The sequence below is a fragment of the Microcebus murinus genome, chromosome X, assembly GCF_040939455.1.
Source record: "Microcebus murinus isolate Inina chromosome X, M.murinus_Inina_mat1.0, whole genome shotgun sequence".
Taxonomy (NCBI): domain Eukaryota; kingdom Metazoa; phylum Chordata; class Mammalia; order Primates; family Cheirogaleidae; genus Microcebus; species Microcebus murinus.
The window spans coordinates 31378052-31395079 of record NC_134136.1 but is presented as its reverse complement, the minus strand read 5'-3'; the positions used below and the strand labels follow the sequence as shown (position 1 = coordinate 31395079).

Below are 17028 nucleotides of genomic sequence, written 5' to 3'. Positions count from 1 at the left end.
TTAATTCCTTTATAACCACAATTATTTTAAATAATCTTACAATTAATTCTCCTTTCTGAATCATCTCTGAACCTTCGTAATCATACTTAGGTTTTCATAAGTCTGAAGTCTTCTGTCTTTGAGGAGACTTCAAGAGACTTCTATAAAACTGACACTAAGGCAGATAATTATCAAACTGAACACAAGTCAATTTTTTTCTAAATGTAGAACTATGATAAACTAATAATGCTGTGCACACCCACATGAGTTCCTGAGACAGAGGTTCCTTATTCCCATGTCCTGAGAAGTTTCCATAGTTAAGTAAAAATGAAAAATTGTATCTCCATTGTGCTAGTTTTGAATGAAACATACAAATATGTTGTTTAAAATGCAGAATGATTTAATAACTCTTTGTTATTTCATATGTATCTTGAAATGATACTAATACATGTCCTGGTCCTGTCATAAGAGGTAGAATTCCAGCATTCGGTACAACATTCCAAGATAGGGTCAAAGTGACATTCCTGATTCCCTGAAGACCATTTCCATTATCAAAGAAATAATACACTATTTTCATATCTTTCAACAGCAGCTTGATATTATTACCTTTCTGAACAATGTTGTCCCAAAGGACGACAGACTATTATATTTTTGTTGAATATTCTGCTGTTGCATAAAGAAAAAGCTGCTTGACACTCCAATCAAATGTCTTCTCCAGATTAGCAGTTATATGAAATGCAATGAATCCTAAATCACTACTTTCTCTAAATCCAGTGAAGTTTTCCATATTTTTTAGCATAATCCCAGAGTTGTGCTACTACATCTATAAGCTCTTGTCTTTGAACACTGTGGTGATGAAGTGTTGGAAACTAAGACCCTCTACATCCCAACGACTTGTCCTACGCTCGCCCCAGAAAATAGCCTAAGACGAAAATAGCACCCAGCCCTCCAGCTATAGTTCCGAGAAGAATGCATTCCATGACGTGCTTGCTCCAGGGCATGCTACCTGCAATTGTTCCCGACTCCCTGCCAGGTTGAGGTTGAGTGATCCATCACAAACAGCTTCCGATGCCAGTAAGACGCTGATTGGGGCTGATTGGCCCACACCCAAGCCTCATCATCCCCCCACTCTATTTTTCTGTTTCTACTTCCTTGTTTCTGTATATAAAACCTACTAAAAATCCAAGTAAAGTAGACCTTGACAACCCTTTGCTTGGTCTCGTTCCTTTCTCTGGCCCATCTCTTTCAGTTCAGGCACGGTCCCCCTCGCCCCCCCCCCAGCGAGTAACAAAAGGTCCCGCGGGCCGGGACAATGAAGCTGCTCAAGTTGAGTGCCACCATTATGCTTGCTGAACAACATGAAGCTCATTGTGATCATCTCCTTCGAACTCTGTCTCCACAAGCACACCTGGGCCCCCGGGTGCACTGGCTCCAGGTGACCTGTGCCACCTGCAGTGCACAAGCTCCCAGAGCACCCGCTGCCACGGATCCTTTTTTAAGCTCACCAATTTTCACTACAACCACAATTGGATGACCTAACTATCCTGACAACATCTCAAAAGCACTGGGAGTGACTGATCTTTGACAACAGCACCACCACTTCTTCACGTGGCCCAATAAAAGCCGAGGGATCATCCTTGACTCTGCCTTATCCCCACCCACTCTGCAGGCACAGCCACTGCAGGTCCTGCCTGCCCTACTTCCAAACACGAGATCCACCCCTCCCTCTGCACATGGCTGCAGCCCTGGTCCCATCTACCGGAGTCCCTCTCCTGGACTTCTTCAATATTCTTCTAATCATTATCCCCACATGCTATCTTGTCCCTCTCCAGTCCATTCTCCACACAGCAGCCAGAGTCACCTCTGACAACAAGAATCAGATCATGTCACTCCCATACTCTAACCCTCCACACTCAGAATAAAACCTAAACTCTTTACATGGCTCAAGCCATGTGTCTTCTGTTTTGTTCTTTGCACCTCATCTCTCACCTGTCTGCACATTGTCAATCAGGTTCCAGTCACTCCAGCTTTTCCTCTGCTCCTAGATCAGCTGGTGCCCACTAACAGCACTGACCAAATGGCCTGTCCTTAGCTGGCTTCTTTTTTTTTTTTTTTTTTTTTTTTTGAGACCGAGTCTCGCTTTGTTGCCCTGGCTAGAGTGAGTGCCATGGCGTCAGCCTAGCTCACAGCAACCTCAAACTCCTGGGCTCAAGCGATCTTCCTGCCTCAGCCTCCTGAGTGGCTGGGACTACAGGCATGCGCCACCATGCCCGGCTAATTTTTTCTATATATATTTGTTGGCCAATTAATTTCTTTCTATTTATAGTAGAGACGGGGTCTCGCTCTTGCTCAGGCTGGTTTCGAACTCCTGACCTTGACCAATCTGCCCGCCTTGGCCTCCCAGAGTGCTAGGATTACAGGCGTGAGCCACGGCGCCTGGCCCGTTTACTTGTTTATTGTCAATTTTCCCAAACTAGAATAATAGCTCCAGGGACCTTTCCTGTCTTGTTCTCTGTGCTCTTTCCCCAGTGCTTAGTTCAGTACCTCACATATAAATCACTGAATAAATATTACTTAATTGAAGGAATCATTACCAATTTGACACACAAGAGAAGATACCAATATTTAAAGCTGAGTAGCAGAAGCAACTGACAATCAAATTAGACACCAAAGGTTTCAAAATTTTAATGGGCCTTTTTGCAAATCTACAACAGTGCTTTTCAAACTTGGGTAAGTACTAGAACCAACTGGAGAAATTACTCAAAATGAAGGCAGCTCCCAACCCACCTCCCTGGATTTGATTCAGCTGATTTATAGTAGACAAAAATATCTGCTATCTTCATCTCTGTAAAATGCTTTTTCTTTTATTTTTTAGAGGCAAGGTCTCACTTTGTCACCGAGGCTGGTGTGTGCGATCTTACCTCATTGCAGCCTCAAACTCCTGGGCTCAAGCGATCTTTCCACCTCAGCCTCCCTAATAGCTAGGACTAGATACATCCACCTCCATGCCTGGCTAATTTCTTACATTTTTTTTTTTTTTTGTAGAGACAAGATCTCCTTATTTTTCCCAGGCTGGTCTTAAACTCCTATTCTCAAATGATCCTCCTGCCTTGGCCTCCAAAAGTGCTGGGATTACAGGTGTAAGCCCCTATGCCTGGCCAGTATCCGTATTTTAACAACCAATCCTTCAAGATTGGAAGAAGTGGTCCATAGGCCATACTTGGACAAATCCTGTCTTCAACAGCTCACATTTGAGTACCATTAATTTAATGCCAACTATGCAGATTTCTGGGACATCTGGAGAGTCTCTGTTAAGGTAATTACTTGAAAGTGCACTGGTCCTTCCCACCCACCTAAATCCTTAGATTGCTTTCCTACATGGAGTCACACAAACTCCAGAATATTCCTGGTGGTCAAGAGGATTGAGAAATGTTATCCTGTTGTATAGATGAGGCTAATGGGGTAGTAATGACGACCTAAATTGTCCCAATGACAGCATCCTGATCTCTTCATTCTTGCTCCAGTAACCTGTGGACTCCACACTACACTTGGTTCTTCTCTGTGAGCTCTGGGTTTTTGGCACAAAGTCCACACTCTTCTCTGATGTTACACTAGACAAGAGAGTAAGGGGATGAGAAAGCACATGGAATAGAGAGGAAAGTGAGAGGATGGGAAAGCACATGAAATACACGGGATGGGGTGATGATATCTTGCCTATCCCCTCTCAGGTAACTGGAAGCTGTGCAATGATGCTTCTCCTCTCCCCCAGTTCCATCCTGCAATCCCTCCCCCATACCGCAGTGACAGCGATGCTCACACATAATGGAAATGTGGGCTTATCCCTGCTTGCTGTCACATTTCCAATATTCTTTCTGTAGTCACACTGTTATGTTAATATCAGAGACATCACATTGACAGAATGAAGGAGGCAAAGTTGGAAAGCAGAAATGATATTTATTGAGGGCCTATTTTATGCCAAATGCCATAGCTTGTTATTATGAGACTTTTCCTCTTCAATTCCTCAAAGCAATGCTCTGAGATGGCATTATTGCTACCTTTCTACACATGGGGGGATAGGCTCAGAGAACAAAATACACACTCAAAGGATTCTAGGAAGTGTCAAATAGTCACAGAGGTCAAATTGAAGTGGCTTCCTTCCACTGGCCAATTTGAGTGTCAACACATTTATTGAGAGTAATAACAGAGGGTAACTCTTTGAGAAAAATGGGAATCTCTCAGTCATACTTTTGATATAAATAAATATATAAGTAAATAGTTAAACAAGAAGAAAAAGCTCTACCCTATTCTAAATAGTAACTAATAATTCTAGAAGGAATATCAGAATTGGAATAGCAGCATGTGACAACACCATAGTAATAAGGGATCCAGGCAACAATTGTAAATGGATACTCTGCCCCAAATCCCACAGAGGTCACTGAGTCACCATGGTAACAATGCTGGCTAAGGAAAGCTGGGAAAAAACAAACAACCACCACCCTGATCTTGTTCCTAATATGTGCTAGGACCAGAGTAAAACTGACATGACCACAGTAATTAACCTCAAGTATTCCTTACAATAAATATTTCTGCCAGTTTCCATGGATATATATATATATATATATACCTATGCATGTACCCACATACAATCATGTTCTCTCCCTCTTTCTCTCACAACCCAAGATCCCAGAAATTCATGCAGATGGATTTACTTGGAGGTAAAGAAATAAAACAACACTTTGGAACAGATTAATTTCTAACCACACATATAAATTTTAAAGCATAGTTTAGTACTATGTTCTTTTAGTGATTTAGTGGAGATGCCCTACAGAATTTTCTCCATGACATTACTGCCCTTAGTTTCAATACATTGCCAATGACTTTTAAAAGCTGATATGGAAATGTCGGTAAAAGCATGTTAAGTGTCAAACACTGTTTTTATATGAGAATACCTTGTGCTTTCAACTAAAAAGTTTCCTTAACAACTATTGTTAAACATTTGACTGCTGACAGTTCAGAGAAAACATAATAATTAGCAATTATACTTTAAAAAGCAATGTCATTTACAGTAGCATCAAAATACATGAGGTATTTATAGATAATCTGTACAGCTATGCAAGCCTGACACTCAACACTACAAAACCTTGCTGAAAGAATTAAAGATCTGAATTAGTAGAAGACATACCATATTCACGGGTCACAAAAATTCAGTATTGTTAAGATGTCAATTTTCCCCAATCTGATCTGTAGATTCAATGCACACTCAATAGAAATATCACCAAACTTCTTTTTAAAAAAATTGACAAGCTGATTATAAAATTCATATGGAAATGCAAAGGATCTAGACTATGAAACAACTTTGAGTAAGAACAAAGTTGGAGAACAAACACTACATGATTTCAATACTCCTTAGAAATATGCAGCAATCAAGATGGTGTGCTATTGGCATTGAGATAAAAAGTAGACCAAAAGAACAGTATAAAGAATCTCAAAATAGACCCACATTTTATAGACAACTGGTTTTTGACAAAGATGCAAAGGCAATTCAGTAGATAAGGGATAATATTTTCAACAAATTGTGTTGGGACAAGTGAATATCCATATTCACAAATATAAACTGTGATTCATATATTATACCATATGCAAAAGTAAATTCAAAATTGATCATAGATCTAAATATAGAACCTAAAGCTATAAAACATCTACCAGAAAATACAGGAGTAAATCCTTATAAATTTGGGCTAGGCAAAGATTTTGAGAGACACCAAAACATAAATTGTAAGTGAAGAAATCAATGACTTTCTCAAATTTAAAAACTTCACCTCTTCCAAAGACACTGTTGATCACTTTCCGGCCTTTTAGCTAAAATCATGTGTGGTATCTGTTTATATTAGCTTAATATCTGATATGTTCTCTATCCAAAGGCACTGTTGACAGAATGAAAAGACAATCATCTGAGTAGGAAAAAATATTTGAAAATCATGTATCTGGTAAAGGACTTAAATCTAGAATATGGAAAATATCACAAACCTCAATAAGAAAACAGACACTCCAATAATAAATGGGGAACAGAGAGTTGAACGGACACTCCACTGTAGAAGATATACAAATGTCAAATAAACACATGAAAATAGACTGAATGTCATTAATCTTTAGGGAAACGTAAATGAAAAAACTACAATGAGATACTACTAAACTTGCATGAGAATGACTGTAATTAAAAAGACTGACCATACTAAAAAATGGTGAATTTGTAGAGGAGGAAACTCTCATATACTACTGGTGGCAATGAAAAATGGTACAGCCACTTGGGAATAGTTTGGCAGTTTCTTACAGTGTTAATCTTACATCTACCATATTATCCAGCCATTAAACTCCTAAGCACTTACCCTAGGAAAAGAAAGCATATTTTAATGAAAAGATTTATTCACAAATGTTCATGTACAAAACCCCCAAATTGGATACATCCCAAATATCCATCAGTAGATGAATGGACACTACAACTTGTGGTATAGCCATACACTGGAATACTATTCAGCAATCAAAAAAGAATAAATTTTTAATATATGCAACCATATGAAAAAATCTAAAAATAAATAAGGTTATAGGTTTTTTGAATAATGACCATCTGAGTTCTGAATTTTTCTTGATATAATTTTCCCATCAGTTTAAAAATGTGCAGAAGAATTGGCCATAACATGTAGCCAGCTGAAATCCCAGAAAACCTAACATGCCTTACTGTTTGAAAATCTCATTCTGTTTTTGTTTGTTTATTAATCTCTCAAGACAGAAGAAAATCCTATAGATCCTATTAGGAAATGTCAAGAGTTTAGACTGGCATTTTAGATGGTGGTGATTGCTTTAGTGGCTTTTATTTAGCCATCTTGCACCTACCAGTTAGAATGCTTCTTTTTCTTTTGGAAGATTTTCAGAAACAAACAGGGAAGAGTCAAACCAAATCAGAAGAAACCAAGATAAGAATATTCACAAAGATTTGAACCTAGGCATGTAGATCATAGAAAATGTTAAATTAAGTGAGAAAACCAGAGAAGACATGCCTTATAGAAAGAATGTAAATTCTGTAGAAACCAAGAGTACTCAATCTAAAAGGACACTTGTCTTTATACCAGAAAGAACTTATCAGAAAAGACAAAAAGTATTTTATCATTCTAAGAGGGATGTATGCTCCTTTACTAAGGTGGCTTATTCAACCCAAATCTCAAATAATATAAAAAAGCCTTTACCAAAAGGAAGGAGGCTCAGCCTGAGAGAAGACTCACGAGGTCAGAAAAGGTGAGCCATGAAAGTGGGGAGCTTAAAGGGCTCAAGTGATCACTGCATACTGGTTCTAAGAATCACCAATTTTTTTCTGATAGTGATCTTTTTCATGTCCTGTTTCTGACACCATAGACATCAACCTAAATAACAGAAAGAGGTTCTCTAAAAGAAAATATATTTATTTGCCAATAGAGCAATGCAATGGGAATACACATGCCATAGTAACTATGCATATTCAGAGAAGTAAACGAAGACAAAGGTTTTCAAAGAAAAAAATGAGGAGAGTTACATAATTGTTTTGAAATAACTATCCTTGGCTACAAAGATCAATAACAAGGGTGATGCAATTTAAGGTTGGACAGAGAGTTGCTGGGCAGATGTCCTTGAAGAAGCATTTTTTTTTTTAAGTTTTCAATGACCTTTGTGCAAGGTTGTGTTTTTTTGCAGTTTTTTGTGATAGTTTTTGTTATCAGACATACAAGCATGAGAATCCTCTCTTAATGGCCTTCCTTGGCTCATATCATTAGGGTTTTCTTAACATTATTGACATTAAGTCACATTCTTCAGTATCACATTGATAAGGAATGAAGTCAGTGTGTTCTTCTCCTTATCCTTTTGTAACGATTCTAAGTTGGTTTAGAGCTCAGACTAGGAACAGGAGGGTATTTTCCGAGCCCTTAAAGATCCAAGCATTGTAAAGAAAAACCATAGGAACAGTTAAGGAGCCAGTGGGACTTGGAAAGAAGAGTAAAGGTGTGAGCCTATAGTAAGACCCAGCACTGAGGGCAGAGTAGAAAAAGTGCCCCTCAAAGGCAGCTTACTACCACCAATCTTGAAGGGAGAAGACACGGGCTGTGCATCCCTGTTTCTCCTTCCAAACACACCTAGTAGGATATAGGGATTGCCGAGGCTGTTCAAGTGTAAAAGACAAGCCTGCGCATCGCGGTTGCCATAGAAAGATGACGTCGTAATGGCGACAGTGACGACTTTTTCGTAGAGACCAACATGGTCTGGTGAGAAAAGTAGGGTCCCCCTTTTAGGTGTTTGGGACTCAGCCGAGGGGACAGGCGAACCACCCTGCGGTGTGAGGAGACGAAAAGATCGCAGATCCTCATTCCCGCTTTGGTACTCGGTGCCCCGCTGTCCCCTGAGGCAAAGAGATGTGGTACACTCTTGGCCCCAGTGAACGCAATGTTTTGCTCCAGGGTGTCCCGGAGCTACTTTCCATGCAGAGGCCTGACGCGGGAGAATGAAACAGGTGACGACTCTCTCTGAGCCCAGCTTCGTCCTCTGTAAAATGGGCATAAGAAGGAATGCCCCCAAAGGATTGCTGGCACCAAGATTGTGATAATACCTGCTTAAATAATAATCAGAGAGTCCCATGTATCCCTTAGATGAGTGTTAAAATATGCAGTTGATTGGACAGTCCTCCTACCAATTTGAGATTGTTATATGCATTCTTCAATGGTCACTACTTTTTAATCCATTCTATAATGAAATATTTTTAGAAACCAGAAATCTATGAAGTGTTAGTTAAAAATGTCAAAATTTCAGGTACAAGTATTATTTCCAAAAATTATAATTACCTTATATTAATAGTTTGCCCTATTATAATGATACCCAGCCATGTCTCCTTAAATAACTAGATTGAACTAAATATCACTATTATTATTTTCCAGGACATAACATTTTCATTTCTGTAGCCCCAGGCTGCTCTACCCCTCTAATTACCCTTTCCCCAGGAAAACACAGCACTTCTGTCGCTATAGATTAGGTTTTGTGTCCAAGAAATTTATTTAAATGCAATCAAACAGGTGTGCTTTTTTAAAAGAGAGATCTGGCTTGTGCCATTCATCCTATTTATTTTTAGATCCATCCATTTATTGCTTAAATCAGTATGTGGCTATACCACAGATTGTAGTATTCGTTCAGTTGTTGGCAGACATTTGAGAGTTGTTTGTTTTTTTTTCCCCTTGGGGCTGTTGTAAATAAAGCTACTATGAACACTTGCGAATAAGTCTTTTCATGGATATATGCTTTCTTTCTCAAGGGTAAATACTTAGGAGTGAAATGGCTGGATCATATGATAGATGTAATATTAACATTGTAAGAAACTGTCAAGCTATTTCCAAGTATTTGTGACATTTTTCATTGCCACGAGCAGTGTATGAGAGTTTCATCCTCCAGAAACTTGCTAGTGCCTGGCGTGGTCAGTCTTTTTGATAATGGTCATTCTCCAGGAACGTAATATTAATAGTATCTCATTGTAGTTTTCATTTTCCTTTCCCTAGTGATTAGTGATATTGAAGATCTTTTCGTGTGCCTTTTTGATATCTGTATATTTTCTTTAGTGGAGTGTTTATTCAAATATTTAACTCATTTATTTGCTGGAGTGTCTATTTCTTCTTATAGAGTTTTCTAATATATTCTATATTCTGGATACAAGTCCTTTATTAGATATATGATTTTCAATTTTTTTTTCATCTAGAGTTGTCTTTTCATTTTCTCAACTATGTACTTGGAGGAAGCAAAGAATTTTGAAGAAGTCCGTTGTACAGATTTCTTCAATTATGGATAGTGATTTTGTTGTCTCATCTATACAATCTCCCCCTAACCCAAAGTCACAAGGATTTTGTCCTGTGTTTTCTGCAAGCAGTTTTATAGTGTTGGATTTTATGTTTAGATCTATGATCCATTTTGCATTGACTATTAGACATGATATGATATACAGATCACAGTTTATATTTGTGAATATGTATATCCACTTGTCCCAGCAAAATTTCTTGAGAAGCCTATCATTTCTTCATCAATTGCTTTTGTGTCTTTTCCAAAAATCAGTTGTCTGTATAGGTGTGGGTCTATTTCTGGATTATTTATTCTGTTATTTTTATCAACGTTTCTACCTCGATGTCCATCGTACACTTGTCTGGATTATGGCAGGCGTATTGTATAAGAAGTCTTGAAATCAGGTAGTGTTTAACTTCTAACATTGTTCTTTTTTAAACTGTTTTCATAGTCTAGGTCCTTTGTATTTCCACAAGAATTTTATAATCAGCGTGTCAATTTCTTTAGCAAAATGTATGTTAGGATTTTTATTGGGATTGCAATAAATCTATAGTTAAATTTGAGGAGAATAGGCATCTTAATAATACTAACAGTCTTCCAACTCATGAAGACAAGATGTCTCTCTATTTATTTAGATCTTTAATTTCTCTCAGCACTGTTTTATAGTATTCAATGAACAGGTAATGCACATATGTGGACAGACTATTCCTTATTATTTCATAATTCTTGATATAATTTTAAGTGGCAGTATTTTAAATTACAATTTCCATGTGTTTCATTTTCACTGGGCTGTCAGCAGCCAAATGTTTAACAATAGCTGTTGAGGAATCTTTGGGGTTGAAATTTCAGGCTACTTACCATAGGAAGAAAAAGGTAATTGATAATTAACATGCATTTGCCAGTGTTTCCTTGTCAGCTTTTAGATATTCTTGGCAATGTATTGAAACTAGGAAGTAAAATGTCCTAAACACAATTCTACAGAGCACATCTAGAAAAATCCATTAATGAAATAGTTTAAGTAGATTTCAACTTTATATTTGACATCAGAATTGAATCTGTTGATTCAATTGCTTCTTTGAATGATTTTGCTTCTTTATACCCAGAATTCCACCTATATGAATTCCTGTGATCTTTGGTGGTTAGAGAGGTGTGGGATGGAGCATGTATGTAGGTATGTATGAATGTGTATATTGCTGAAGCTGACAGGAATGTTTATTGTGAGTGATAATGAGGTTATACTATGTATCATGTCAGTCCTGTTCAGTTCCTAGCACATATTAGAAATGTCAACTAAAGAAAAAATAATCAAGCTTTTAAAGAATTAAAGTTACTTTTATTCAGTCTTCCTGAAGATTGCAAACCAGGATAGTCTTTCAGGGTTTCTGTTAGACTGCTCCAAAGCAATGTTTCAGCCCACAGCTTATATTATATATAGGTGGTGGCAGTTCTGCATGTGCTCAGAAGTTATATGAAACATGCTGAAAAGTTACATTAGTGTAAAATCTTTTCAAAGCCTGGGTGCAAGGGTATATCTGGTTATAGATTACAAAAACATAATCATTAATTCTGTCAGACGTTTTATGTATAGGAATAGGCAAGGGCTAGGATCATTGAACGTAAAATTTCCTAAAAATGCAGTGATTCATGAAAAAGATGTGGGAACTTGTGCCCTATCCTGCTTATTGTCCTCAAGGCATTCTTCTGGAGGGCTACACACTCAGTCACTGAGTCAGGGGCTTTGTGAAATTTTACTGGCAAGGAATTTTGTGAAATTCTGCTGGCAAGCAGAATGAGAAAACATAACTTCTTATGTTTGCTACTTTGTCTCACAGAAACAAGATCCACTTGGCAGTGGTTTATTTTTTCCAGCTTTCCTTGGCAAGCTTAGTTATGGTGACTCTTTGACTACTGTGGGATATGATGCACTGAGAATACTTTTATAATTCTTACCAGAGTCACTAAGATAGATCTCAAATATTTTTATTCCAAGTTGTATTACTTCTAGAATTATTACTTGGCATTAGAATGTAGAGTAGAGCTTTCACTTCTCCATTATATATTTATCAATGTATTTATACATTTATTTATTTATATCAGAGTCTTAGTCTATTTATGTTGCTATAAAGTAATACCTGAGACTGGCTAATTTATAAATAAAAAAGTTTTATTTGGCCCACAATTCTGCTGTCTGGAAGATTGGGCATCTTGTGAAAGCCTCAGGCTATTAATATTTCTACTCATGACAGAAGGCAAAGGTGAGCTGGTGTGTGCAGAGATCACATGGCAGAAGAGGGAGCAAGAGAGAGAGGAGGTGTCACACTCTTTTTAACAATGAGCTATCTTGGGAACCTACAGAGTGAGAACTCACCCAGGGAGAGCATTAAACTATTTATGAGACATCTGCCTCCATGACCCAAACCATTAAGCCCAATATCCAACATTGGGGATCAATATTCAATAAGAGGTTTGGGGGGACAAACATCCAAATTATAGCATTATGCTCCTGGATCTCTAAATTTCGTGTCCTTTTCACCTTGCAAAATACAATCATCTCATCCCCAGGGTCTTAACTTGTTCCAGTATCAACTTAAAATCCAAAGTCTCATCTGAGACTCAAGGCAAATTCCTTACAGCTGTGAGCCTGCAAACTCAAAAACAAATTATTTGCTTCCAAGTTATAATGGTGGTACAGGCATTGGGTACACATTCCCATTCTAAAAGGGAGAAATCAGACAAAAGGGGTGACAGGCTCCACACAAGTCTGAAACCCAGCAGGGCAAACATTAAATCTTAAAGCTTCAGAATAATCTCCCTTGATCCCACGTCCTACACCCTGGGCACACTGGTGCAAGGGGTGGATGCCCCAAGGCCTATGCAGCCCATCCCTATGGTTTTCCTGGGCACAGCCCCTATGGCTGCTCTTATGGGTTGGGGTTGAATGTGTGTGGCATTTCCAGGCTAAAGTTGCAAACTGCTGGTGGCTCTATCATTCTGGGGTCTAGAGGCAGCAACCTTGCTCCCACAGCTCCAGTAGGCAGTGCCCTGCAAGAGACTCTCTTGGGGGCTCCAACCCCATATTTCCGCTCAGCGTTGCCTTGGTATAGTCTCTTTGCAGGGGCTTTGCCCCTGTGGCATGCTTCTGCTTGGGCACCTAGGCTTTCCTATACATCCTGTGAAATCTAAGTGGAAGCTGCCAAGCCTCCAAGCTCTTGCATTCTGGGCACCTGCAGATTTAACACCACAGGGAGACCACCAAGGCTTATGGTTTACACCTTCCAGAGCAGTGGCCTGAGCAGTACCTGGGACCATTTGAGCCATGGCTGGAACCAGAGTGGCTGGAATGCAGAGAACAGCATCGTGAGGTGGTACAGGGCAGTGGTACCCTGGGCCAGGCACCTGAAATCATTCTGTACTCCTAGGCCTCTGGGCCTGTGATGGGAGGGGTTCCTCAAAGATCTCTGAAATACCTTCATGGCCTTTTTCCTATTGTCTTGACTATTAGCACCTAGTTCCCTTTTAGTCATGCTAATCTCTTTAGCAAGCAGTTGATCAACAGCATCATTGGATTCCTCTCCTGAAAATGCTCTTTCCTTTTCTACCATATGGCCAGGCTGCAAATTTTTGAAATTTTTATGGTGTGCTGCTTTTTTATAATAAATTCCACATTTAGGCTATCCCTTTACTGTTGTAAATGATTGTAAACTTTTAAAAGCAGCCACACCACCTCTTGAAGGTTTGCTGCTTAGAAATTTATTCTGCCAGATACCCTAAGTCATCACTCTCAAGTTTTTGGTCTTCCCTAAAGCCCTAGGGCATGGACACAATGCAGCCAAGTTCTTTGCTACGTGTAACAAGGATGACCTTTGCTCCGGTTCCCAATAAGTTCCTCATTTCCATCTGAGACCTTGTCAGCATGTCCTTTACTGTCTATATTTCTATCAGCATTTTGTTCACAACTACTTAACCAATATCTAAGAAGTTCCAAACTTTCTCTCATCTTTTTGTCTTCTACTGAGCCCTCCAAACTTTTCCAACGTCTACTCATTGTCCAATTCCAAAGGTACTTCCACATTTTCAGGTATCTTTATAATAGCACCCTACCACTAGGTATCAATTTTCTGTCTTTGTTTGTGTTGCTATGAAGGAATAACTGAGACCAGGTAATTTATAAAGAAAAAAGGTTTATTTGGCTCATGATTCTGCTGGCTGAAATATTGGACATCTGGTAAAAGCCTCAGGCTGCTTACACTCATGGCCGGAGGTGAAGGAGAGCCAGAATGTGCAGAAATCAAATGGCAAGAGAGGAATCAAGGTTAGGGGGAGGTGCCAGGCTCTTTTTGACAACCAGCTCTGACGGGAACTAATAAGAGTAAGAAGTCACTCGATGCTCCCCTCCACAAGGAGAGGAGGGCATTAATCTGGTCATGACAGATCTACCCCCATGATCCAAATACCTCCCATAGGACCCCACCTCAAACACTGGAGATCAATTTGCAACATGAGGTGTGTGAGGACAAAGATGGCAATCAGTAGGACTCAGAAATTCCCATTTTTCTCAAAGAGTTACCCTCTGCTACTATCATTGTTTATTTTTATGGTCAAATTGTCCCAGAATTGGCCAGTGGAAGCCCCTTCAACTTGACTTTAGTGATCATTTGACACCTATCTAAAATTCCTTGAGCATGGTTTTTGCTTTCAGAGTCTATCTCCGCACTGTACAAAGGAAGCAATGATGCCCACTTCAGAGAACATGGCTTTGAGGATTTGAAGAGAAAAATCCTGAAAATAAAAACTACATATGGCATGTAGCATCTTATAAGCCTTCAATAAATGTTAGTTTCCCATTCCAACTTTGCCTCCTTCATTCTATCATTGCGATGCTTCTGATATTAACATAATAGCATGACTAACAGAGAGAATACTTGGAAATGTGACAGTAAGCAGAAATAAGCCCACATTTCCATTATATGTGAGCAACAGGATCACTGCTGTGTGGGGGAGGGTGTTGTGGGATGGAGCTGGAAAAGAGGAAAAGCATCATTGCACAACATCCTGTTAACTGAGAGGGGATAGGAAAGACATTATATCTCCTCCACTTCACTTGCTTTCCCATTCCTTTACTTCCCTCTGATATGGTTTGGATATTTGTCCCCTCTAAATCTCATGTTGAAATGTGATCCCCATTGTTGGGGGTGAGGCCTAGTGGGATGTGTTTGGGTCATTGGGGTGCATCCCTTATGAATGACTTGGTGCCATTCTGTTGAAAAGATCTTTGTACCCCTTCCTCTCTCTCCTGCCATGTGACATGCCTACTCCCTCTTTGCTTTCTGCCTTGATTGGAGGCTCCTTGAAGCTCCCACTAGAAGCAGATGCTGGCACCATGCTTCTTGTACAACCTTCAGAACTGTGAGCCAAGTAAACCTCTTTTCTTTATAAATTACCCAACCACAGGCATTTCCTTTATAGCAGCACAAAACAGACTAATATCCTCTCTATTCCATATGCTTTATTATCCCCTTCCTTTTCCTTCTGGTGTAACATCAGAGAAGGGTATGCACTCTGTGCCCCAGAACCAGAAGCTGGTGGAGAAGAACCAAGTGTGATGTTTAATCTGCTAGACAAGTTACTAGAATAAGACTAAAGAGATCAGGGTCCCATCACGGGGACACTTCAGGTAAATTACTACTCTTCCATAAGCCTGGTCTATACAACAGGATGACAATACCCAATCTTCCCAGCTACCAGGAATATTCTGGAGTTTAAGTATGATCCTGTGTGGGGAAATCAATCTGTGGTCTTAGAAGGAAGGGAAGGACCAGTGTACTTTAGAGTAATTACATTAACAGAAACACTCCACATGGGCCAGAACCCTGCATGGTTATCATTAAATTAATGGTACTGTAATATGAACTATTGAGGTCAGGATTTTTCCAAGTGTGGTCCATGGACAACTTCAAAATCATCAGAGGTTGCTTGTTAAAATAACAGGTATATGGATCTACCATAACTCTGAATTTAAACCCTGGAAGTGGGTTGGAAGTTGAGTTATTTTGAGTTTGAGTTATTTCTCCAGTTGGTTCTGGTACCCATCCAAGTTTGAAAAGCACTGCTGTAGATTCGCAACAAGGTTCATTAGAATCTTGAATCCTTTGATGTCTAATTTCATTGTCAGTTGTTCCTGTTACTCAGCTTTAAATATGTGTCTTCTCTGGTCTGTCAAATAGGTAATTAAGTAATTTTGATTCAGTGATTTATATGTGAAGCACTGAATTAGGCACTGGGAAAACAGCACAGAAAACAAGACAGGCAGAGTCCCTGGAGTTTTTCTAGTTTGGTAAAACTAGTAGTAAGGCATTATGGAGCTTTTCCACTTATCAAAAGGGCAATAAACTGGGCAATTTCATATGAGAATTTGTGCTTTGAACAAATCCATTTTGTCTGTTTCCAAATGGATTTGAACAGAATTCTGCAAATTTTTCACTTAAGAGACATGAAATTTCCTTTGTGTTGAAAATTGTCACTTTTGCTATGTTAAATTTTGTGTGTTTGTCTTTTCCCTAGTTTTCTTAAATAATTTACCCAGTGACATTTGATGTTTTTGATATCCCTCTCAAATAAACCTTCCTTTACCTTTATGTATAAATTATTCTGTACTTTTTAACCCATTCGTTTCTAGTTTAACCTTTAACTATTCTTTCTGGCTGTATTCTTTTAGTTTACTTTGTGATCCTTTATTTGGCATTTTGAATTGAACGTTTAATTCATTTATGTTCATTTTTTATAGATTTAGGTATTTAGTGCATAAAAATATTCTCTGACCACTGCTCTAGCCGCAGATGTTTTCATTTTCATTACTTTCATTGCATTTCACAATTTTAATCTATATTGGCATTTGGACCCTAAGCCCAAGCCTCTGACTTTTCATATATCTCATTGCTGCTTCTGTAGTTTTACTTTACAAAATTATATTTTTGTTGTGTGACTAGGTACAAAATATTAATAAGTTACATATTCCTAGTGAATTTTAGCCTTTAGTATTATCAGATGTGCTTTTTGGTCTTTTAAAATCCATTTTTTCCTCAATTCTGCCCTCTTAACAGTCAAGATTGTAACCCCTGACTTCATTTACAATTGCTTGGTATAGGTTTGCTTATTTTAAAGTTTTTAACATAACTGAATACCTTTGTTTAAGTTATGTCTCTTGAATAC

At 38.7% G+C, this 17028-nt stretch overlaps 2 pseudogenes; one reads left to right on the top strand and one right to left on the bottom strand.

The window, feature by feature from the left end:
* Window positions 1-379: 379 nt before the first annotated feature.
* LOC142865800 (signal peptidase complex subunit 3 pseudogene) lies at window positions 380-13421 on the bottom strand (annotated as a pseudogene).
* Window positions 5819-5931, top strand: LOC142865979 (uncharacterized; annotated as a pseudogene).
* Window positions 13422-17028: the final 3607 nt, after the last annotated feature.